This window comes from Phyllostomus discolor, chromosome 2 (assembly GCF_004126475.2).
Source record: "Phyllostomus discolor isolate MPI-MPIP mPhyDis1 chromosome 2, mPhyDis1.pri.v3, whole genome shotgun sequence".
Taxonomy (NCBI): Eukaryota; Metazoa; Chordata; class Mammalia; order Chiroptera; family Phyllostomidae; genus Phyllostomus; species Phyllostomus discolor.
In genome coordinates, this window is record NC_040904.2 from 215,239,649 (window position 1) to 215,264,245 (window position 24,597).

Genomic DNA, 24,597 nt, shown 5'->3' on the forward strand with positions numbered 1-24,597 from the left:
GGCCCGGGAGGAAGAAAAAGCAACAGTTGTCTCAGGGCGAAGACAATGGACCTTTTATATGAAATATTTATTTTCGGGGCCGACCCGTCGGCCGGGACAGCAGAGCTCAAGCGTCTGGCCACCGCGAGCCAGGAGAGCTCAGTCCGGGGCGGAGATTTATAGAACGAGAAGAAAGACGGTCCCCCGGCCTGCGGTCCTGGGCAACTTTCCGCGGGAACGCCTGACTTTCTTTGTTGAGTGGAGTCCAAACTTTCGCAAGTTTATTTTGTTTCCTCCTGCGGTTTCTCTTCCTCGGAAAGGCTGCGGGGACACATTCCCGAGCACCAGAAAGGTAGCCGGGGGTTCCCCTGGTCAGGGGCTGCATGGGGACTCCTCCCTCTGGCCAGGCCCTGCTGGCCTTTGTCTGCTGGAGAGGGTGGGGGGGCGGGGGGGGCGGTGTGAGGGTCCGCGGAATGGAAGTGAGAAAAACAGGCACTGCAGGAGAAAGGCTCTGTCCCCCAGGGCTGGAGAGCAGCCGCAGAGAGCAGTACTGGACAGTGTTTGTGCTTCTCTGGTATTCCGTACTCCTCCCCCAGCCCCCTTCTCCGACGGACGCGGGGCGGCCTGCAGGTTTGCGGGAGTCTGGCCCGACTCAGCGAAGGCACACACAGGCCCCCCAACACGCCCCCCAGCTGGAGAGGTGGTGTCTGTAGTCCCGGACGGACCGGGCGGCAGCCGCTCTGCGTTAGGAGAATGCACAGAATTTTCCTCCAAGCCCTGCCCCCCCCCCCCCACCTCCCCCTTCCCTCCCCGGCTCGGCCGCTGGGGATGGTGCCGAGGCAGCCCTGCCTGATTCCTGCGAACTCCGCGGCCCCTGTGCCGCCGGAAGGACGCCCCGGGAGGGGTGGCCAGGGCCCCAGGCTCGTGGTAGGGACTCAGGCAGCCACCAACCCACTTGGGGCTTGTAATGGGAAACCCTGAAGCCTTGTGGCACTGGGCGGAAGATCCCCCCAAAACACGAGCTTCTATTCACCTCCATGTGTTTATTTTTGGGCGGGGGAGGGCAGGTCCCAAGTAAAACTCTGCACAGTCGTCTCGTGAAATGTTAGAGGGAAACTCGTGGCTGGAGTCAGGACCCAGGAGCCGTGCCTCTCGGGGCAGCCCAGACACGGCGTGGGTGGCTGGCTGGAGCGGCAGGTGGCTGGCCCACCATTTAACCGGCGGCTGGGGGGCTTTCTGAGCCGGGATGTGAGCCCACCGCCCGCGGCTCTCCCCGGCGGCCGAGGCTGGGAGTCGTGGTGGGAGCCTGTGTGCCTGGCATGGACCGAGGAAAAAGGCCGATTTTTTTTTTTTAAGGAGTAATAGATTTTTTTTTCCCCTTATGGGTCACAGAGGAAGGTTGTGCTTGCTGCCGTGGGCCGCGGGGCCCCTCCGTCGCTCTGGAATTTCAGACGGCCGGAAGAGCAGCATTGAGGGGAAATGTGTGCCAGCCGATCGGGGGCTCTGAAGTCTAGATTCTCCTTTCGTGTGTGTAAGGGCGATGTTGACATCCGGATCAGCCTCGCGTGATTACATTTTAAATCGGAACGAAAGGAGGGTGCCGGCACCCCGGTCGGCACAGGCTGTGGCAGCGGGAGACGCTGCCCCGAGCCGCCTGAGGGCTGCGCATCTCAGCACCCCGACTGGCCAGGGCTCCCAGCTGGCCCGGGGCGTGCAGGTCCGGGCCTGCAGGGGCACACAGGTCCCAAGTGCGTCGGGTCCCTGCACGTCCCCGTGGAGCCCTCCCTGCCCTGCCGGGAGGAGGGGGGCTCTCGGAGGGGGCCTCTGGCCCCAGCACAGGGGGAGACGGGCAAAGCTCCCGGCAGGCAGTCCCGTCGGAGAAGGGCCTGGGTCTGGCCTGACTGCTGTGTCCTGTCCTGGGCACAGCGGCGGCCGCTCCCGGCTACAGTGACATGCGTGTGTCCGCGTGCGGGTGCTCGCCTCCTCCCGCTGCTGAACCCCAGGCTCTGCCTCCTCGCCCACCGAGGGCCGGCCCCAAAATGGCCACCTGGTTTTCATGGGCTTCCCCCGTGGGGCCCGGGGCCCCTCTCCTCCTGGGGCCGGGCGGCTGGCAGGCATGCCAAGCCGTTGCTGGAACGGGATTCCCAGCGTTCCCGGCCGGGCGCGTGGCGCTGGAACCCTACCTGCTTTGTCTCTGGCATCAGCTGGCGAGCTGGTCACGTGGCCGCGTGCGTGAGGCCGGAGCGAGGAGGACCCGAGGGCTCCTCTGGGCGCGCCCTGCTCGCTCGCTCGCTCCCCACCGCCGTCGCTCCGGGCACGGCCGGCCCGGAGCGGGCACAAAGCGGTATTAAAACGTCCTCCTGGCAGCCCGGGCTGAGGCGTCCCGGCCGCCCCTCCCTCTGTCCAGTTGTCACGGGCGGGAAGGCCCGTGGGCTGGAGAGGCAGGCGTAGCCACAGTCACCACACTGACCCCTGGCACAGGCTGGCTCTGCCTGCCCAGGGCGCCCGCACGAGCACCCTGTGCCCCCCCCCCCTGCACAAAGCCAGCCTGGTGGTCATCGCCACAGCTCCTGGCCACATAAAGGGCCAGAGGAGAGACACGGGCAAAGGGCTGGCCGTGCAGGCACCGTCAGATGCCTGTAACAAAGGGCAGGGACGTGCCCTTTAAATCTCCAAAGGAGCATGCCCACATTAAAGCTCCAGGTCCCTGCCCGGGTCCGAGGGCTGGAGCTCAGCATGGCTGCCTTTCCTCCCTCCCTCCCCACCCCCTGCCCCTGTGGTGGTCAGTTTTGGCTTTGGCTAAACGGAAGGATTTGTCCCTGGGACAGGCTGTGGCACCGTGCCTGCGCCCCCGAGGGCTGCCTGGCCACCTTGTGGCCCCTTCGGGGTGGTGACCATGTCCTGATCGCCCGTGGGGTGCCAGGCGCCCAGCTCGTGCCCCCCCTCCCCCCGTGTGTGTGTGGTCACAGCAGCCCTGGTGGTTGGAGCCGTTCTCTCTGCTCTTCACACAGATGGGGAAACTGAGGCTAGGAGAGGCAGCGTGGCTTGCTCAGGGTTGGTCCCTGGCTCTTGGTGGCCACGGTGCAGCCTCCCGGGGCCGCGGTTGGGATGGGCTGCTTCGGAGGGCCGGGGCCGTCGGGGGGGGGGGTGCTGGGGAGCCCAGTGGGGGGGTGGGGCACGGCCAGGGAGCACCCAGCTGCCCACCCCTCTGCAGGGCCCAGCGTGGGGACAATGTGGCCTCTATCCCCCGAGCCGCCGGGCCGCCTGCCGCCCCGGAGCAGCCCGGCCGGACCAGCCGCCCCAACATGGCGCCGGGGCCGCGAGGCTCGGCCACGGGGAGGGCTGGCGCTGGGCCGAAGCTGGCCGGGCCGGCCTCCCGGCGTCCTCCTCGGCCGGCCGCTGAGTGGCCAGACGCTCCTGCGTCCTCCTCCCGCTCCCCCTGGGCCGGCCCCCGCCCCCCGCCTCGTGGTGGGTTTGGGGGCCTGGCCCACCCGCCCCTGCCACGTCTGCCATCCTGTCGGCACCCATGAGCATCTTTCAAAAATTCCCGGTGGGCGGGGCCGAGCCGCAGCGGCCGCCTCTGGCCCCCCCTCCCCGAGCAGCCAGTGCCAGATGAGAGCAGGAGACAAAAGTAGCATTTTCCTCGTCCTCCTGGGCTGGCAGCCGGGCCGCCCCCAACGCCACTCGGCTCCTGGCAGCCCTGCCTCCGGGTGCCGGGGTGGCCCGGGCCCAGGCCCTGCTGGCCGGGGCCGAGGGGCGGACGGACCACGGTGGCCAGAGACCAGGATGCCCGAGGCCCGGTCGGGTGGGTCTGGCACCTGGGGACGGCCTGCCAGCCGGCCGGCAACACCCCCACTCCGCCGCCCCCCGCCGTGACCGGCGGGCGAGAAGGGAGCACCGTTCCACCTCCTCGCCCGGGAGACAGCGCCTCGTCCTCCGGCGCCTTGGGTAAGTCACCTTCCCCCTTCCCTTCTGCTGGAGCCGAGCCGAGGGCTCTGCCATCTTGTGTTCGGTGCCTGTTACGTTGCCGTCCTCTAATTGGTTATCCGAAATTCAAAATTCCATTTCAGAGCCAGCACCCCTCCACCCCCCCACCCCCCCAACCTCCGGGAAGTCAGTCCTTCCCAAAGCTGCTGCAGGGACAACCCAGGAGCCCAGCCTGTTCATGCTGGAGGCCCGCGGCTCCGGGCTGCAGGAGCACAATTGGAAGGAATGTTATTTCAAGGGAGCCGACGTTCGGTTCCTCGGACGGATGTTTCAGGAGGCATTAATAGACACGGCCTTCTCTTCCGTGTCCGTTCGGGGCATTATGGGGATTCGTTTAAATTTTGGCAGTGCCAGGAGTGGCCGAGGGAGAAGCCCAGAGCCGCCCGCGCCCCTCCCAGCGAACTCCCGGCCGGCAGGGCCCGGCTGGCACTCGGAGGGGGGACGCGGCCCGAGAGACAGAGCCCCTTTTATTTCCTCCGGCGTCTTGAAAGCTGCCGTGGCCACGGTGCAAGGATCCAGTTCTTTTCCCCTTTCATTTTATTTTATTTTTTTTGAAAAAAGAAAAAAAAAAAGGAAGAAAGAAAGCTGTTTTTGACTCGGAGCTCATTGTGGGAAAAATCTGTTTGTTTGGGGCTTTGCATTCTGGGCGCTCACTTGCGTGCCAACGGGGCTCTGCCCGGCTCGGAACCGCCGTGCCCGCCGATGGTGCGTGGGCTGCACATGAGCTCCTCCGCCGGACAGACCCCTGGGGGGCCTGTGCGGCCCCGATCCTGCCCCAGCTCCCACCAGCAGAGTGGTGGCCGAGCCCCCCGACAGTCCAGGGCCTGAACCGAGGCCGGAGGGGGTGGGAGTCCCTTAGAAACCCGTGCGTTCAAGTGGACATGCCGCCGCCCGTCCGAGCGCGGGACCCCGGGGCTGCTGAGTGTCTCGGTAGGTCCCTGACCCTTCAGACTGGCTGACGCTTTTCCCTTAAAAGGTGGGCTTTGCAAAGTTCAGCTCCGAGTTCACCTCTGCCCTCGGGCAGGCAGACAGAAGCGTGGCCCACAGACCCCGGGCCCGGCTTCCCCCCACGTTGCTGGGTGGCCAGGGTCTTGATTTATGGAAAATGGAAAATCAGCCCCAGAAAGTTCTAGACTGCCACTAAGAAGAAAATCCCCACGTACACGCACCTTTGTCTCTCCAGTTCAGAGGCCCGAGCAGCTGGCGGGGGCAGACCCCCACCAAATACCAAGACCGAGCTCAGCCCCCACGAGGAGCACAGGGGGGCCGCTTTTGTTCCGAGATCAGACGGCCGTGGGCCCTGGAGGACTCGGGGCTGCGGCGGCCGGCGGACGCGGCGGAGATAATTAAAACATTTCCGTGATATGACAGCCACATTCTGCGGCTGCAGCACTTCCACCCAAATATTTAACAAGCACCGGAGAGAGCGCTGGGGATGAAAGGAAAGGGGCAGAAAACCAGGGTGGGATCGATGTGGAAGGAGAGGAGCCGGCAGTGTGTGGAGGGAGAGAGAGGGGTGTGCGGGGGCCAGGGGGCAGGTACCCACGTTTTAAATAATTTATGCTTTTCACAGCTGCCCACTTCTCATCTTTTGTGTGTGTGTGTGTGTTTGTGTTGTTTTTGTTTTGTATAATTCACATAGGTGAAACAGACTTTTAGTGCTCAATTCCGGAATGCTAGGTAGTCAGATTTCCTGAGTATTAACTTGTCTTTTTTTCGGACAAGGTGAGGCAAGCAGCATAAAATCAATTCATTTCCATAAATTAGCATTTTCATTCTAAATTAGTATTTTCCACCAAGATTATGTTCCTTGAGTGGTTTTGATGTCCAGGAAAACACCTTTTCCAGCGTGGGCTTTGTCTAGCTGGACGGTTTCTATGTAATCAATGACTGTCTCAGCTTTTTTAACTTGGGTAAGAATCAGTAAAATTTACTTCTTCCCCAAATCAGTGAAATTCCATAGAATCTTTTTTTAAAAAAAAATCAGGCAAAATATCAGTACTCTCCATGGCACAGGGTAATTCTCTGCAGGACTTTTTTTTTTTTTTTTTTTTTAAGAAAGCACCACGCACAGCAGTTTTCCCGTCCCGGCTTCTAAGTAAATCCCACTATAGGCTGAAAGTATACATTCTCGCAGACAGGTGGGCTGGCCTGTCATTGCGGCTGCCGGCCCTTGTTGGAACACACAGCATATTTCAATGGCGGAGTCGACAGTTTCGAAGAACTGAGGTCACCGCAAACACGCCACGTCTGGGTGTGGAAACAGCCTGATTGAACGGTCCTCTCGCTCCCAAAAATTCCACAGAGGAACCCGGCTGCCTCCGTCGGAGTTTACTGCGAGTTTGCTCTTTATCTCTTTGCCTTCTGAGACTCCCGGGGACCTCCGTCCATCACTGGACCTGAAAGGTTTTAGCAAATCCCTGATTTCTATCTCCTTTTGCATCCCGAACAGCGTAACCCTAGATTGAAATTCAAAATTGTGGGGTTCGGACATTTGATTTTAGTGTCTTCAGACTCCCTGTAGGATAGACATTAAATCTCTAGGAGCTGTATACACAGACTTACAGAAATTATTTCCAGCCTTCTATGGAAAAGCAGCTGATGGATATTTCTGCATGGTCCAAAGCTCCTTGTAAATCCGAACGGAAGAAAGAAAACATTGCAACAGGTAAACTAACACAGAGTGGCCATAAACTTTAAAAAAATTATCTCGCCGAGATAACAGAGCACCCCGTTTATTGGTCCTCACCGCCACTCGGGAGGGCAGAGCGGTTTTACAGCCCCGGTAATTTGCCGGTGATGGAGAGCTGTTTATTTTGTGAATCTGCTCGCAGACAGTGTCATCGGTTCCGAGGGTTCCTCCCCCTCCTCCCCCTCCTCCTCCTCCTCTTTAAGTGTTTGCTCGTGCACTTCTGAATTCTGGGTCCCTCTCCTCCTCGCCCCCAGCCACGGTGGCTGCTGGGCTGGGGGGGCGGGCGGGCGAGGGGGACGCTGCCGTCTGCGGCCACCCCCGCCCCGTGGTGGGCTTCGGCTCCTTCTCAGGGAGGTACCTGTTGGTGGAGACCCTGGGGAGCGAAAGGAAAAGTGAAAAGCTGCTGAGACTGGCCAGCACCGCCGGGGAGCGGACTCTCCCCGGGTTTCTCAGCCGCTCCCAGCGGTCTGGTGGCCCGGCGGCTCCTGGCTGGGCATCTGGACTGGATTTAGCGGCGGCGCCGTCCGGGACAGTGGCCCTGGTCTGGGGGCGCTCAAAGGTTAGGCCTGGCGAGGCGGCCCAGCCCATCTGGGTCTGTCTCCGAGGGGTGGGGGTCACCGCAAGGGCGGGGGCGGCGGCGGCGGTGGCAGTGATGAGAGGCGCTCCCTGGGAGCCCTCCCTGAGCCCGGCACCTCCTGCCTCCAGAAGCACAGTGAGCAGAAGGGCTCCGAGGCCGGGATTCCAGTGGGGCCCCCGTGTCTGCCCGGGCCGTGTGGCTCATGGGTGAGTCCCACCCTCTGGGCCTCGGTCCCCTCAGCCGTGCAGCGGGCAGGGCATGCCCCTGCCCCACAGCAACACAGGTATGAAGCGCTCTAAGGCGCGTGCTTGGTTCACGCAGACCCCTCAGAAACACCTGGGAGTGGGGGCTGCCCTCCCTGCCACCCCCAGGGGCCGAGGGAGTGGCCCGGAATTGGCCAGCTGCTGAGGGCTGGGATGGGTTCACACCTGGGCCCGCCACCCTCCAGAGCCCAAGTCCGTTCTGTGTGCACTGGGCATGCACACAAGTGTGCACACACACGGCAGCCAGATGCAGACAGTGGGCCCCGCACCGTGGCGTGTGCGTGGAACACGCATGGGTAGACACTCTCAGGTGGCCTGCCCTCCCGGGCACGTGGGTGGTTTCCAGAGGCGGGTGGATTTGGCAGTGGCGGCATGCCTGCCTAGGGCCCTGCCGTCTGTGGGCCACCCTGGGGCCGTCCAAGCAGGCAGTGGGTGGATGGGCCACCGGGGGGGCACTGGGCTCCCGGTGGGGAAGGGGAGGTCCCTGCCCGGCCTGCCAGGCTCTGGGTCCCGGCCAGGCACGGCCCCGTCTCCTCGGGGACAGGCGGTTCCGGGCGCCGGCCATTTGCAGACTGGAAGTGAGCCTCCAGGCCCTGGAGAGGAAATGGCGGCTGGGGCAGGCCTGGGGCGGGCGGTCGGGGGGAGCGGCCGGAGGCCCCGGGGTGGGCCGGCCGGCCGGGCGGGTAGGCGCATGCGCGTGCCTGAGGGGGTGCACAGGCATGCACACGCGTGCATGCGTGCTGGGCCCGGGCCTCTGGGGAGGGCTGGTGGGCACGCGGTGGGGGCCCAGGGCTGATGGGAGGGCGCCGGCGCCTGGCCCACCTTTGCACGGAGGGCCCCAGGGAGCGCGGCTCCTACTCCGAGGCCTCAGCCCCTTCAAGTTCGAGCGGGGTGGCCATGTAGGCCTCGAGGGGGACAGGCAGATGCACCCAGAGAGAGCCCGTCCGGGAGGCCGAGGCCGGTTTCCCCCTCTGGGCCCCTGGGGAGAGGCTGGGGCCTGGGCTCTCAGGGGCGCCCCGCTCACCCCAGCCTCAGCGCCCCACCTGGGAAGGGAGGGCGACACCCTACCCACGGGTTTCTTGTGGGGTTCAAGGCGACGCCGCGGCCTGGCGCTCCCCCAGAGGCCCGGGCAGCCCTCGTTGGGCCCATGGCGGGTGGGTGCTGGTCTGGGTGGGTGGGGGCGGGGTGCAGCCCGCGCTCAGGAACCTCTGGCCCAGTTTCCTGGGAGCTGGCCCGGGATTCCTGCGGTGGGTGTGCCAGACTTCCGGCCCAGGCGTGGGTGCGGGGCTGGGGGAGGCGCCAGCGGAGTTCCCGCCCTTCCCACCCACCAGAGCCGCCTGGTTGTGCGCCGCGCTCGACTCGACGAAGCGAAGAGCCTACCTGAGCCCCGAGGTCGAGGTCCAGGTGAGTGGCCCCCGGTCTCGGGCCGGGCCCAGGTGTGCGCGGCGCGTGGCGGGGACTCGGCGGTGTGGATGGCCGTGCTCCCGCTCCGGCCTTTGTGGTGTGGACAGATAGTCTACTGTCCAACGCCGATGCCTGTGGGGCTCTCGGCACCCGATGGGCGGGCGGGCGGGCGGGCGGCAAGGCCCGTGGGCCTCGGCCCTGGGCGCCCCAGCACAGAGGCGAGCTCTGCAGTAGGGGCCCCGTTCCAACGGGCGGGCGGCATGGCGGGCGGCCCTGGCCCGCGCCGCGGGGAAAGGTGTGGCCGCCGCGGTCAGTGTCCAGCTGCTGGGAGAGGGGTGAGGGGGTCTGGCTGGAGCAGGGCCCTCTGGGGCTCCTGTTGGGTCCAGGGGAGAGAGTTGGGGCCCCAACCAGCTTCCCCAAGGAGGGCCAGCGCACCTCATGTCTCCGAAACAGGACTCAGCTCCTTTGGGGTGGGGGGGGGGTGCGGACTTGGTTGACTGTCTGCTGGGCGCCGGGGCCAGGGACTGTGATCTGCTGTTCAAACATCCATTTTAAAGTGGAACCTGCCCCAGCTCCCCCCGACCAGGGCCAGCGGCACGAGTCGGGGCCCTTCTGGGGGCCGTTCTGGCCCTGGAGCGGCGCGGGAGTGGGCCGGCCGCATGGCGGGGGCCTCGTGGCGGGGGGGATGGGCAGCTCAGTGTGCAAGAAAATGGAGGCTCAGAGAGGCCGAGGAATCTCCCCCGGGTCCCACAGCGGGTGGGCAGCCAGGCCTGCACCCACACCCAGGGCCCTGACTGCAGGGCCCCGCTCTCCCCGGGCTGGGCGGGACGGACCCCCGGCCTCTTGCGGGGGCTGAGCTCAGCGGGCTCTCCCGGGACACCCGGAAGGGACAGGGACCTGTCTGTTGGTGGGGAGTCCTCCTTTCCCAAGAGAGAGCCGGGGTTTCCCTCCACCCTCCCCCTCCTGGGGGGAGCTGTGTCATGCAGGTTTGGGGGACCCTGCTTCCAGGGCCTGTGGGCTGGCTGATGAAGCCCCCCCGGGTGCCTTTCCAGGTGAGGGCCCCAGGCCTTTGTGGCTGTGAGTGCTGGCCGGCCCATGGGCGGCACCCAGTGTGGCAGCGGGTGGCGGGAAGGGCTGATCTGGAAAGTTCTCCGGAGAGTTTGTCGTTTGCACACGGAGGAGGATAAAAATCTCTGGGAGCTTCAGGGAAAACCCAAACAGGCAAGGCCCTCTGGCGCCCTCTAGTGCTCGAAAGGGGCCAGGGACGGGGGGGGGGGTTGGCGGGAGGCCGGAGCCTGCCCTGCAGACCACAGGCCCTGGCTTCTGGCGGGTTCTTCCCCAGGGGGCTTGTGGCCGATGCTGCTCAGCATCTGGGGGCCACCCCGGTGCCGTGCCCATGGCAGCACAAGCCCACGTGAACCCCGCTGACGCTGGCCGTGGGTCGGGCCGTGCGGGCGGCCTGGGAGACCCCGCTGCGGTGCTCACGTCCCTGACGCCACGTGGTCCCTTAGGTCTCAGAACTGCTCGACGCGCACAGGGCCCCCCCAGGCGTCTCTTGGGAGCCCACTCGGGGCCGGCCCGGCCGGGGAACAGGAAGAGACCGCGGGGACTGGCCCGCGCAGAGCTCCCAGAGGCCGGGTCTGTCCGGCGCTCACAGGCAGGGGGGCCTCTCTCTGCAAACGGGGGCGCCCTCGAGAGAGCTCAGGCCAAGATGGTGGCGGCTGGGGGATGGGCCCAGCCCGCGGGAAGCAGAAACGTCACCTCCGCCAGCACGAGGCCCGGGAGCCTGGGGGACTTCCTGGCAATGGTGGACCCGCAGCCCCGGGCTCGCTCCCACGTGCAGCCCCCGGGCCTGCCACGTCCCAGGCCCGGCGGGGACGAGGCTTGGCGCCGCCCCTCCGCCATCCCGCGCCAGCCCTGCGCCCGCCACATCTGCTGCGGCAGCCTCGCCAGAGCTCCGCCTCCCGGCTCGGTCCCCATGGAGACTGGGGGGGGCGGGGCGGGGGGGGCTCCCACTGCATTTGGCCGCCGACTGGTTTCCAGTAGAGCCAGCCTGCTTTCCCCAAGCCCTGCCCCTGAAGTTCAAGTCCCCCCTCTGCGCCCCGGTTTCTCCCCACGTCTACTGAGCAGCAGCCTTCTGTGCAAGGGGACCCAGCAGTCTGGGCTCGCCCGCCCTGGCTGCGGCCCCTCCGTGCCCGGGCCCCCCAGGGCGGCGCCCGCTCTGGGTCTCAGCGGCTCGGAACGCGTGCTTTCTTGCTCAGGCCCCTCGGCCCTGAAGGCCCAGCCCCGGACCGAGTCGGGGGCTCCGGGCTTCCACCCCCGGTGGGCCGTGGAGTCTCGGGAGTCGTCGACGCAGTCCCTTCCTCTCTCCAGGCCTCAGTTTATCCAATGGTAAAACGGGAGGGTGGAGCTCTGTCTCCAGCGCCTCGAGGTAACACCCTGAAAGGAGAGGCGGACAGAGCGCCGGCTGGTCTGGATCCCTAGTTCTGGGGTTTTGTTTGTTTCCAAAGACATTTTTTTTCCCCTCGTCAGGGAAGGAGTCCCCGAGACCCGCTGGGTGGGGGGTGGGGGAGGGGGCAGTAAGGCGGGCCACACCCAGACCAGCCCGCGTTCTTTGAGCATGCACCCGCATCCGTCCCCTCCCCATCCCCCCCAGGGCTCCTTTCCAGGCTCTCCCCAGCCAACGGCCCCGCCTGCCCGTGGCCCCGAGCTGGGCGACGGGGCCCCAGCCTGGCACAGGGCGGGCTCTTGGGGAGCATTTCGTGAATGAGCAGAATGGAACCCGGCGACAGACATGGGTGAGGAATGCCTCCCGGTGCTCCGTGCCACGGCCACCAAGCCAGGGCGCTCCAAGAGGCCAGCCGAGGGTCTTACCACCTCCCCCCCAAGCAGTCCCTGTTAGGATGCATGGGGTGGTGCCCTGAGGGCAGGGCCCTGCCTGCCCGCCTGCTGTGGAGGGAGGGTGTCCGCCGTTGGCGGCAGGGGCGCGGGAGAGCCACGCTGCCGCCTCTCTGGGGGTTTCCGTCAGGAGGAGCAGCTGCGAGAGGTGGCCGTCGAAGACTGGGGGGCCTTTTCGCCCCGGGTCCCTGGGCGTGAAAGGCGAGGGGCTGCCGGCCCATCAGGGGCCGTTGGTGGGGAGTGGCCCAGGCCGCGAGCTCAGATCAGACATTTCCTGTGCGCAAATGCCCTGCGCCGTCCCGCTGCCACGGGCCACGGGGCTGTCTCCCCTCCCGTCCCCTCCCCTGGCAGCGCCCCTGGGTCTGCCCGGCCCCACGGGGCCCCCCACACCCCTCCTCTGTGATGAGCGAGGGCGTCGGTGCCCGCCACCCTCCCGGGGGCCCCGCTCTGAGCCTCAGTCTCCCCACCTGTCCCAGAGTCCCTTTGACCTCCCCCTCTGACCGTTGGTGGGTCTCCGGAAGGTTCCGAGGGGCACGCTCGGAGTGGCCGTGTGCACACTCCTGGACTTGGAGCGGGGGCCCTGCTCCTGGGAGCGTCTCCCGGGGGGAAGGGGAAGAAGATTTGTAGGTAGAGACGGAGGTGCTCGTCCAGATGCCTCCCGGATGTGAGGTCCTGGGGGCGGCCACCGATGGGCGACCCAGCGGGCTCCTGCGCTGGTGGGGGCTCTGGGACAGGAGCCCCCTTTCTCTTTCCTCGGGAGCCAAGCCTCCCGCCGTGGGGGAAGCGTCATTCACAACGCAGAGTCAACCACGTGGCCCGGGGGCGGGGGGTGGGGGGGCGGAAGCCCGGCGGCCATTTTAAAGGCGCGAAGGTGGCCGGGGGCAGAGCCCACCCGCGTCCCCGGTGCGGTGGCTGGAGGTGACATCTGCACAGGAAACAACTTTGCCCTCGAGCCAGATGGGGCCGCCCTATGCTCCTACCGCGCACCCAACCCGCAGGCCTCAGGCGGGCGAGCACGTGGGCGCGTCGGGCGTGGCTCCTCTCCCGGAGCCGACTTGGCGTCCGTCGGCGCGGCGCTGGCGGGAGGGCCTGCTGCCTGCGCCGGCCCCGCTGCCGGGGGTGCCTGCCCACCCACCCACCCGTGTTCTCCCGTGCCGGCTCCGTGCAGGAGGCGTGCAGGGCTCCTTCCCACGCGGCCACACTGGGCCTCAGAGGGGCCAGGTTCCCGAGCGCCATGCAGCCTAGAAGACTCTGTGACCCGCTGGGCTGGGCGGCACGTGCTCCTCCCCGGGACAGGCCGCTCTGCCCCACGAGGCCAAGTCCTTGGGGACGTGAGCTCGCTGGTGCCTGTGCCCGTCCCCACGGCTGCCGCGGTAACCGTTGGCGCCCGAGTCCTCACGGGAGCCATTTTGGCCCAGGCGAGGTGGCTGGGGGGGGGGGGACTTCGGCCTGGTGTGTGTGTGTCTGGCAAACCCAGGCCGGAGGCCATGGCTGCCCCCAAGCTTCCCAGCCGCCGCTGGGGCCCGCCCGCCCTTGGTCCCTCCCTGGCTCCGGGCTGGGGCGGGAAGGGCGTTCCTCCTGCGCGTCATCCCCTGGAGAGGGGCCACGTGAATGCCAGAGGCAAGTGTGGACAAGTCGGGGCCGAGCCCTCGGGTGGCAGCTCCCTCGGGGGCCTCTGAGCCCCTGGCGCCCGGCCTGCCCTCTGCCTTGGCCACCCTGGCCCCCAGCCCGGAGCGGGGGGCTGCTCAGGGAAGGAATTTCCCCAGGGCCCCAGCACATTCTCACTCGTCCTTGGAGCCCCACCCGGCATGGAGCACCCCTTGTATCTTCACGCGGCCCGCAGCCCCGAGGAGGCGGGCGCTGTGCTCCCTGCGGCACAGATGAGGAGACTGAGGCCCGGAGAGGGGGAGGGGCAGTGCCGAGGCGGGAGCCCGGCAGCCGTGGGTCCCCTGGCAGAGGGACCCAGGAGTGTCCTCGATTGCAGGGATACCCGTGGGCAGGGGCCAGCAGGTCTGGCAGACCCCACCCCCAAACCTGCTTCTGGAACTTGAGGTGCCGTGCCCCTGAGGGACCCCATTTGGAGTTCCCTAGTCAGGGGCCCTGGCCACCCCTTCCCCCAGCACCCCGTGCCGGCCGGCCAGCCCAGGGCTCCCAGAGGAACTTGGGAAGGAGAGCGCCCAGTCCCCTCCTCCCCCCCACCCCCGGTTGCCCTGCTCCTGCCTGGCCTGGACAGAGGTTCCAGAAAGGACCGGCCCACATTCCTCGCCCCGCCCAAGATTCCAGCCAAGGCCCAGTCAGACGCTGGACCAGCTTTGCGCACGTGGTTGCCGAGGACCATCCCTGCCAGGACGCAGCGAGGACCCCTGGCCCGCAGCCAGAGCTGCTGCCGACCCCTGCCCCGTGGAGGCGGGTCACCCCAGAAAATCGGGGTGCTCCAGCCCTAGTGTTTCGGGTACAAAGTCATGTAGGCCCAGTGGCTTCCTGGCTGTGCCGGCCCCATGGGGTCCTCGAGCAGGACGGGCAGGGCGGGCCCGGACAGGCACAGATGCAGAACGTGTGGGCCCCACACACGGGGGGGGGGGGGGCCTCCCCAGACCTAACCAGAGTCCCTCTGTCCTTCCAGGTGTCAGCCCGTCTGTCCAGCCACCGCACTCCCCAGGTGACTGGTGCCTGAAGCTCGGATGGCTCTGCCACCGCAGGTCAGTGCCGTGTTTGGGGTGTCGAGCATCAGGGCTCCCGGCGCCAGATGTGCCTGACACGGGGTGCACACACACTCACGTGCACACACACACACGTGCACACACACACTTATGCAACATGCACCCGCAGGCCGGAGGAGCGGCGGCATCTTGTGCACGAGCTCAGCCGGGTCCACTCTGACCTCCCACCTGCCTCTTTCTGCAGCCGCGGGCCCCGGGTCTGCAAACAGTCAGGTCCAGCCTCCGTGTCCACTCTGACCACCGGAAATGGGGCCCGGGAGCTGGGAAAAGCCCGGCTGTGGCCTGGAGCGCTTCGAGACTAGTGTGCACATTTGAAAGGGCTCGGCCCCCAGCCCACAGCCTGCAGGCGGGAGGACATTGGACCACTGCCCTGGTCCAGAGTGCGTCTCCCCGCCACCCAGAGCCCCTCGGGGGGGGGGGGGTGACACCACCTGTGGTCCCCCGGGGCTGCAGGGAGCTTGGGCGGGAGGAAGGTTCCAGAAAGGGCCCTGCCCGCTCGTCCCCTCTCTGGCCAGGCCCTCCCGGGCCTCGGCGCAGGGCGGGCGGGCGGCCCGCTTCCTCAGTGGGCACCCCCTTCCTGCAGCCTCGGGGCTGCCCCCTCCCCCCCGGCCGCCTTTGTCTCATGAGGGCTCCACAAAATGGCCGCCTGCCCCCCCCCCCTCGGCCGCCATTTCGTGTCCTGGACACCGCCCAGCGCGCACCCCCACCCAGGACAGGCCGCCTGGGCTTGGCACCGGCCGCACACTGGCAGGTCGGCCGGGAGCCCCGGCCCCGCGCCCGGAGACGCTGGGACCCAGAGCCCGGCGGGGCTGGGGTGGACGCCGTTCTGCGGGGGGTGGGGGGCCCTTGGCGCCTGGGGCCGGCGCGGACCGCTCCGGAAGGACGCTTGCCCGGGTGCGAGCGGGCTCTCTGGCCGCTGGGAGCTGGGGCGGGTCTGGCTCGGCCGCCCCCTCCCTCCGTCCCCCACCTGCTCTCGGCCCTGCAGCGGCCGAGGAGCCTCGGGCTTCTGGGCTGGATGTGTCCCCTGGGGGCAGGCAGGGGGCTCCCGGCAGGTGTCGTGGACAGCAGGGCACCGCCCTCCGGCCGGGCCATCCCCGCGTCAGCCGAGGCCCTGCTCGGCACAGAGCATGGACAGCTCGCACCTCCGACAGCACCCTGCGGCCGGAGGAGCGCCCACTGGGTGGGCAGCGGTCACTCTGTGTCCAGGAGGGCGGGGCAGCGGGCGCTAGGGACAGGAAAGGGGACACCACCTTACTATTCACGGTGGCCGGTGTCCTCCGCCAGCTCGGGGGGGCAGGGGGTGGGCACGGAGCGCCTGGGAGTTCTCTGTGAACCTTCGAGACGAGTGTGCACCTTTGAAAGGACCGATGCCCCGTCCCGGGCAGCGTGGGCTGGCGCCCGGCAGGCGGGCAGCCGCACCTCGTCCTCTGGGTGCCCGAGGGGGGCTGTGGTGGAACTCGTATAGGTGGCAGGGCGCACAGTAGGGCCGAGGGAGCCAGGCGGCCTTCCCAGACTCGACGGCCCCCCAAGCCCTCCAGGCTGGGAAGGTCACTGGCCCCGGCCCCAGCCCCTTCCGGGGGCCCCCTCCGGGCATTCCCGGACAGAACATTCCGTGGCCGTGAGGCGAAGTTTGTTCCGGGGGGGCAGTGGGACAGAGTGACCGGGGCTGCGTGTCCCACACGCCTGGCCAAGACCTCACAGCCTCCTGGTGGCCAGAGAGGCCGTTGTCCCCAGAGGGAGCCGTGCCCACGGGGTCCGCCTGGGCCGGGCCTCACGCCGGCATTTTAATGATGCTGCCGCCCTTGCCTCGTGACCCAGACTGCGGCTTGAACGGAGAATATTTTCAGCTGGAATACACGCCTTTGAGGTTAAGACCGGTGCCTGGTGGTGGAGCGCCAGCTGGGGACGCCCCCGGGCTCCGGGTCGGGCGCTGCCCGCGTCCTTGCCCTCCCTGCGGACTCCGAGCCCACCGTGGACTCGGCCCCCCTGGGGCGCGAGGGCCGGCTTCTCCCCTCCCACAGCCTCCTCCCGCCAGTGGCGTGGCGCTCAGGCCCAGGGGTGCATGACTGAGCCCATGGCCACTGCACCCTGGCAGTCTCCGGGGCCGGCCCTGCGCTGCGCCCCGTGCCTGTGCCCCCTGCCGGTGCCGGGGGGTCCGTCTGCAGAGCGGGACCCCCTGTTCCTCAGATGCCGCTTGAGTGGGCGTCCACACTCGCACGCCCGAGGGCGGCAGCGGCGGTGGCACCCACCCGGTGCCTGGCCCTGCGCTGGGGAAGGGGCGTCCAGCTGCCGCAGTGGGGCAGGCCCGGACCCTGCCCCGGGGAGCCGATTCCCCCGGTAGCTAGAAGGTCTCTGGGGATGGGCAAACAGAGCTGGGGGGGGACACAGGGTCCTGCCGATGGGAGACCCTGACCTGGGACAGGAGGTGTCCGCTGTAGAGCAGCGGCACAGGGCGGGGCCGCTGGGGGGTCTGCCTCTGACCCGGGGCGCTGGGCTCTGGCTCCTGCCTGGAGACACCGTTCCTCCCCCTCCCCCGGGGTTGGTGGGGCGGGGTTGTGCCGCCCCAGGGGCGCAGGTCCAGGTAAAGAGCCCGGGGCCAGAGACCCCAGGTTCTGGCTTTGCCCCGGGTCCCGGGTGTGGCCTTGGGCGCGGTGAGAGCCTCTCCCACCAGGTAACTTCCTGCCCTTCGAGTTAGCTTTGGTGCTGACTCTCGGAGCCCCGAAAACCGAGGGGCTGGCCGGCCTCCCCAGCCCCGGCCCGCTGGGCGCACGCTGCCCGACACAGGGTGCACCTCTCGGCCACATCACGGCCTGTTTGCCCTGTTGGTGGGGGAGCCCGCCCCCAGCTGCCACCCCACCTCTTTTTCCCAGACTGCACTTCTGGCACAGCCCGGTGAGCAGGAACACTGGCTGCTTTATGGGGAGAAACCTAATCGGGGCGGCCATGGGGGGGGGCTGTGGCGGGGTCCCAGCTCCCGGTGGCCCCCAGCCAAGCCCGAGGTGACTGCGGGGTGACACCGTCTGTCTGCTTCGCTCGCCCCAGACACCCGCCTGGCTCCGAAAGGGCCACCTGCCCACTGCGGCTTCCCACACACCTGTTCCCGGCCGGCCCGGCCCCAGCCACCCCGGGCCTCCCCGCACCCTGGCCACCGCAGTCAGGGTGGGCTCCACCCCCTGCCCGGCGCTGCCAGCCCCTGCCATCGGCCCTCGTCCGGGCTGGCCAGGAAGGGTCCCTTTGGTCTGTCTCCGGACCCTTGTGGCTCCCAGGACCACAGGGCAGGTGGGCCCCCCCCAACTCAGAAATGCCTCCTCGGACCGGTCACACACCCAGAAATGTCAGTCCTAGACACACACACACACATACACACACACACACCCAAGAAACCAGGTTGTTCGCTTCAGAAAGAGGCCAGTCCCACGCAAGCCCCTGCGTGGTGGGGCAGAGCCAGGGTGGCGGCTCGGGCGTGGCCGCAGCGGCTCCAGGCCTGACGCTTGTTGCTTCACCCTGCACCCACAGGTTGGACAGTGGCGCCCGGATGAGTCCCCTGCCTGAAGCTGGCCTTCGTCGTGGTGAGCTGGGCGTCGGGGCGGCCCCCGGCCTGGGACAGCCCTGCCCTGCAGGGTGCCTCTCCCCTGGCCGCCCCGCCGGGTCCCTAGGTGCCATTGCCCCGGGAAGTAGGGGCCCTGGGACATCTGGAGACAGGGAGGGGTGTGGTCAGAGCTGGGTCCCTCCCCTGCAGCTCTGGGCGCCACCGTCGGGCACATGGGTCCTGAGAAGGGGACCTCATGGTCCCCCCCCAGCCGCACCCCCACCCAGCTGTGCCCTTCACCCAAAGCCATGTCCCTCCCTGCCCCGCTGGTCCCCTGCCAACCCCCCAGTTCCTGCACCTCATCCACCCATCCTGTGCTCCTAACATCATGACCCTCGACCTGCTGGTCTCTGAGGTCCGCCCTGGCCGCCCCCCACCCCGTCTGAGTGGCCGTGGCCCGGTGGGGCCCTAGGCCGGAGCAGAGCGTCTGGGTGGGTGAGGCGCCCTCAGCCCGTCTCCCTCTGTGCCCGGGGTTCGGGGTCAGCTGCCGCTGTGCACCCCCTTCTCCTGCCTCGAGGGTCCCCCAGGGCCAGCAGGGCCTGAGGAAGCCCCTTCCCTCCACACAGCCGTGAGCTGGCCCTTGAGTGTGACCCCACGGCACCCAGGCCACCTGCTGTCACCCCAGACGCCAGGCAGTGCGTCTGCCAGGAACTCAGAGAAAGGCCCGGTGAGGGACACGGTCCCACCTGCCTTTCCCAGCGCAGTGCGCCCCAGGGCGGGGCCCGTGCGGACGGCCAGGGCGGACCGGGGGCGTGTCTGCCTCCGTCCCCCTCCCGCCCTGCCCTCCTCACCCCGGGAGCCTGGGCGGCGGCCCGCTGGGCCGTCGGAGGCACCTGTCTGGGGCCGGCAGGGCGCGCCCTGGAACCGAGGCAGGGCCTGGGGGGTGGGAGGGTGGCAGCTCTGGTGACTGGGGGTGGCCAGGGTGCTGCTCACATGACCCCACGTCTCAGGGGGAGACCGAGGCCACGGGACATGGGCTGTGCCCCGTCTCTGCCACCCACCCACAGCCCGCTGGCGTCTGCGGTTGGGACCAGGTGGGCCCTGGGGTCTGAGGGCCCCGGGGCCTCGGGGGCCGAGTCAGGAGCCCAGAGTATGCTCTCGGGCTGCCTCCTGGGGCATCACTGTGGGGGGGGCCCGCCCTCAGCCTCAGGGTCCACCCCACCGTGAAGCTGATGGCAGCCAGCCGAGCCGGGCAGGAAGGGGGGTGCGCACGAGGTTTGGGGTGCCGGGCCGCCCGGAGCTCGCACGCCGTGCCACCGGGCAGAAAGTGCCACGTTCTCACCTCCACTCAGCCACGGTCAGCTGAGCGCCCCCCGCCCTCCAGGACGAGCTGCGGAGGCCGCGAAGTCCGTCCAGGCGCCCAGATTAACGGCCCTTTGGGGTGAGGTAGTAGGTTGTATAGTTTGGGGCCCTGCCCTACTGTCGGATAACTATACAATCTACTGTCTTTCCTGAAGAGGTTGTAATGTCGACGGTGGACAGCATCCGGGGCCCTGGGGGAGGGGGAGGAGCCCAGGGGCAGCCTCGGCGGTCTGGGGGTGGGGGCTGCCGCGCAGGAACCCCGACATGCCTGGGTCATGCTGGCTGTGTGACCTCGGGCAGGTCCCTGGGCCTCTCTGGGCTTCAGGGTCCTCCTCTGACCCAGGGGCAGCTGAGGACGGAAGGAGAGACCAGGTGACGTGTCCAGGGCGGGGCGGGGCTCAGAGTAGACCCTTCCCTGCCCCTGCCACAGGCCCCGAGTCCGGCCCAGGCCCTCAGCGGCATCGGGAGGGGGACAAGGGCAGCTGAGACTCAGCCGGGGGTGCAGGGTGGCACCTCAGGGAGACCCACGGGGCTGGCTGGGGTGGCCCTGCGAGTGGGGAAACGGAGACACCATCTGCTTGGACCCCCTGCCCTGCGCCTGCCCAGCCCTCCAGCTCAGCCCCGGCGGCTGGCCCAGGCCCACCGGGCAGGGGCGGAGGCCGGCGTGGGGCAGGGGCGGGGACGGCGGGCCCTCCCGCGCCCAGGGTGCCGGCGGGGTGAGGTAGTAGGTTGTGTGGTTTCAGGGCAGGGATGGTGCCCCTCGGAAGATAACTATACAACCTACTGCCTTCCCTGAGGAGCCCAGCGGCACGAACCGCGGGGGGCCCGCCCCCCACCCGCTGGCTGCAGCCAGGCGGGTGGCTGCAGCTGGCACACCTTGACCAATAAAGGCTGTTCTGATGAGAATCTGGAGTTGGCCCGTTCATTCTAGAAGCCCGGGGGTGGGGCGGTGGGGGGCATGCCTGCTTGTGGGAGCCCGTGTGTGGCCGTGTCCCGGCCACTGGGGGTCACCAGGCGCGCCTGTCTGTGCCCCTGGCCCATCCAGCGGCCTTCAGGCCCTTCCGGCGGGGTGACTCTTGGACCCTGGACCCCAGCCCATCCCCCACCCGGTCCCCATCTCCTCTGAGCACAGGGCGGGGACCCAGGCCTCAGAGGCACCCCCCAGCCTGAGCCTGGGCAGGAGGCAGGGTCCCAGCCAGCAGCTCCCAGGCCTGGCTTCAAGGCCGCCACAGCACCTGGCCTTTGGCCCCAGCCTGTCCCCACTGCCCTCCCAAAGCCACACCGGACAGCTCCGGGCTGGCTCCTGCTGACCTCGAGGGCACACAGAACCGGGCATCACCCCAGCCCCCAACAGGAGAACAGCTGGGACACAGTCCCCAGACAGTGGTCCAGGATGGGGGCCCTGGGACAGGGACCAGAGGAGGCCCTACCCAGCCATAGGTCCGGGGGACCCCATGAGGACAGGACCGGCTGAGCCCGGTACCTCTTGGCCCATGTTTGCAGGAGCCCAGGGCCTTGGCCAGACCCTCCTCCGGTGCCCTGGCCCCTCCCCCACCACGATGACCATCCCCGAGCCCCATGTGACCCTAGCCTCCATCTTGAGCCTCCTGGATGGGTTCTGGTGGTCCCCCCTGGGCCACCGGCCCTGGAGGAGCTGCTGTAGGATGGGCTTCCCAGGAGGCCCCCTGGGCTTCGTGGGGACACCTGTGCAGCTGGGGACAGAGGAGCGGCCTTCCCAGTGGGCACCCGTCCCTTCGTCACCGAACTCACCCTCGGCGGGGGAGCTGGGGTTGGGGAGAAACTTGGACACTGTCCCCCGCCCCTTCCTCCTGCTGTGGGCAGTGGCAGGCCGGCCCCTTCTGTCCCCTGAACATCATTTCTGTCCCTCCTCTGGCTCCACCCTGGCTCCCGCCTGCAGCTCAGAGCCACTCATAGCGGCCTCTCCTCCACCCTCCATGTGCAGCCCTGCCCTTACACGCGTGGGCCCTCACGCCCGTGGCCCTCACCGGAACCCCCTCCCCATGCGTCATGGCTCTGATGCACAGCCTCCGCTCCAGAGTGCCCCCCGCTCAGGCGTGGCCTGTGGCCGACGGGGCTCTTGTCCGCCCAAGCGGACTGACTGCACCTGTGAGCTGTCTGGGGGGTCTGTCCGGCCTCTGCTCCTGACCCTCTCGATGTGTCCCCCACCCCGTGAACACAGCCGGGCTCTGCCCCGCAGAGCTCATGGCCTGCTGGGCAGTGTCCAGGGACACACAGCAGCCACCCATTGTTGCCAGGACAATGTCGGGGACAGCTCAGAGCTTTGGAGAACCCTGCAATCGGGGACGGCCTCCTGGAGGGGGTGACACCTGGCTCACTTGTGTCCCTCCCTACCTTTCAGCCAACCAGCTTCCAGGCTCTTCTCTGCCCACTGGTGGTCCCTAGAGATGGGGTGTTGGAACCCTCCCAAGAGGTGGGCTTGGCGGGGGGGGGGGGGGGCCGCTGGGACACCCACCCTCCGTTCATCACAACCCTCGGAAGCAGTGAAGCCCGGAACAGACCGGCTGAAGGTGTCGGCGTGGCCAGAGCGGCGGGTTGGCCTTGGCCCTCTCGCCCAGCACCAGGAGGCCCTGGGGGTGCAGGGCGGGCTTGGGGGCAAAGGCCAAAGACGGTCGCTCAACTCACGAACCCTCCCCCCCATCATTTCATGGGGTGCTGTGAGGAGGTCGGGAGAGGTGGCAGTCAGAACTGGGCTCTGGTGGGGTGCAAGGTGGGGACGGGACAGGTCCGGGAATGGGGGGTTGCTGCTGAGCCCCGAGCCACAGCTGGGCCCCTGGCGCCACCTGCTGCCGTATTCAGGGAGTGGCTCCTGGGGGCGCTCAGGTGAGGCCGCAGGTCCCCTCGGCTTCTGGGGTGTCCGGGGTGGGCTCTTTGAGCGGCCCGTGGGCCCCAAGCCCCCCGGAGCCACCTCCGACCTTGACCCCCTCAGGGGCTAGTCCAGCAATTCATTAGAACCTGCTGCCCACAGCTGAGCCAGGGCCACGTGGCACCAAAGGACAAGGCCGTCACCCAGAGCCAGGGTGAGGGGGCAAAGGCCAGGGTCTCAGCGTGTCCTCACCCGGGGACACGTGGCCGGCCGGCCTGACCGCCAGCTCGGAGGGCGCGGAGCCCAGGCCCAGCACGGGCCGGGGCCCCCGGAGCGCTTCCATCTGGGCCCCTTTTAAGCCCCGCAGGGAAACGCACATCGCAGTGCCACAGGCACGGACTCGTGGGTGCACAGGTGACACCCTCCGTGCTGTGGAGGTCGTCCCACGCAGCGTGGGGGCTGTGTGGGGGCTATGTGGCGTCAGCAACAGTGAATCCAGCCCGGGTTCTGTTCCTCGTATCCCACCCAGCCATGAAATCCGCTGTGTAGCCAGCCCCCCACGGAGGAAGGGCCTGCCGCCCCGCCAACCCGAGGTGCGCAGCGGTCACCCCGCCCTCACCCCGCACAGGCGCCCCCTCCACCAGCCAGAGGGAGGCCTGGGCTGTGGCCTGCGGCCCCCTGCCTTCCCGCTGCGCGCTCCCCGACAGCGACACCGTGTGGCGGCAGGAGGTAGTGGCAGCCGTGAGCCACCAAGCCCTGTCTACACCTCCCCCCAGGGTGACTGCCAAAGCCACAATGCACTGGGTCTGTCCACTCCAGGGCCTGTAGCTGTCCTGCCCCGCCCCCCTGCTCCTGCCTGGGGGCTGGGGGAGGGAGTGGTCGGAGCTGCAGAGCAGGGACAGGTGGAGTGCTGGGCCCCCTCCCTGTGGCCAAGGAAGCGGGCCAGGCCCAAGGCCTTCCCGTGTGCCCAGGCCACCTGCTTCGCCCCTGAGGGTCCACCTTAGCCAGAGGAAAGGGGCCACCTGCACAGCCCGTGTCTGGGCCCCCGCTGCCCCAGAAGGAGGTGACATGACCTGCCCTCGGAGGTGGCAGGCCACGCTGGTGGCCCTCCCAGACCTGGGGCCTCGGCACCCACACGCGCTCAGAGCAGCAGGGTGCAGAGCAGGCGGGCGGCCAGTTCCAGGAGTGAGGGGGTGCACGCCCACAGACATCACCACGGGGCCCCGGAGCCCGGCAGCCGAGGGCCCACCGCCCACCAGGCTGGCGCAAGCTGAGGCTTCAGGCAGCGCCCAGCAGGCCCCTGGTGGGGCTGGGGGTTGGGGAGGCATGCTGCAGGGGGCCTGTGGTCCCCTCCCCATGGCAGCATCCCCAGGGGCCCGTGTGGCACCAGGAGGACCCCTGGCCCACGAGTGTTCGCCCCGACAGCCCCGCGGGGGCAGAGAGCCTGAGAGGCGGCTGCTGGTCACTGTGCTCAGACCAAGGTGGGTGGCGGGCAGCGAAGGGGGCGGTTTGAGAAATATGGGGGGGAGGACACCAAAGGGACCGGAGTGTTGCCCGGAATTGGGGGGTGCGGTGGGGGCGGCCCAGGCCTCTCCGGGTTGGCCGGCAGACAGTCACAGAGACACAGGAGCTGGTCTGGGAACAGGTCACAGCACAGGTGAGGTTTGGAGCTGAACTTGGGGGCCCCAATGGCTGGAGTCCAGGCCCAGGCCCCTGCAGAGTCCCGGGGGCCTGCCGCGCAGGGAGCCAGACCGGTGGGCGCCGGCCCCACCACGGGGTCCCATCCCGCATGCCCGTCCAAGGAACACCTGAGAGGCCCCGGCCTGCCTGCGTGCTCTTCCTGGGCCCTTGGGGTCACGTAGCACCCCTCCTGCCTCCTCCCCAGGGCCTGGCCTGGGAGCACAGCGGCACCCACAGGCCCCCGGGCCGGTTGGGTGCCACACCGGCGGGCAGGGCGGGACTGTGAGCTGCCTGTTCTGAGAAGGCCCCGAGGAAGGCCCAGGGTCCACTTTCCTTTTGCTAAGGGGAATCCTTGGGTGCCAGGCAGGAGTCTGAGGAGGCGGGGCCTCAGGACAGGGTGGAGCCTGGTCCCGGGGACTCGAGGTCAGAAGCGAGGGGCTGCCCCGTGCTGGGATCCCAGCGGGCTCCGAGGGGGGCCTGGGGGCCGCAGGCAGGATGTCGCCGAGCCAGGGCAGGCAGCCCCTCCGGCAGAGGGCTGCACGGGCCGGGCTGCGCCCTGAGTCCCTGAGAGGCCGGGCTGGGTCCCAGACACAACCAGAGAAGAAGTCGGCCTTGGCTAGCCTCAGGGCCCTGGCCTCTGGCCCCGGCCAGGCTCTGCCTC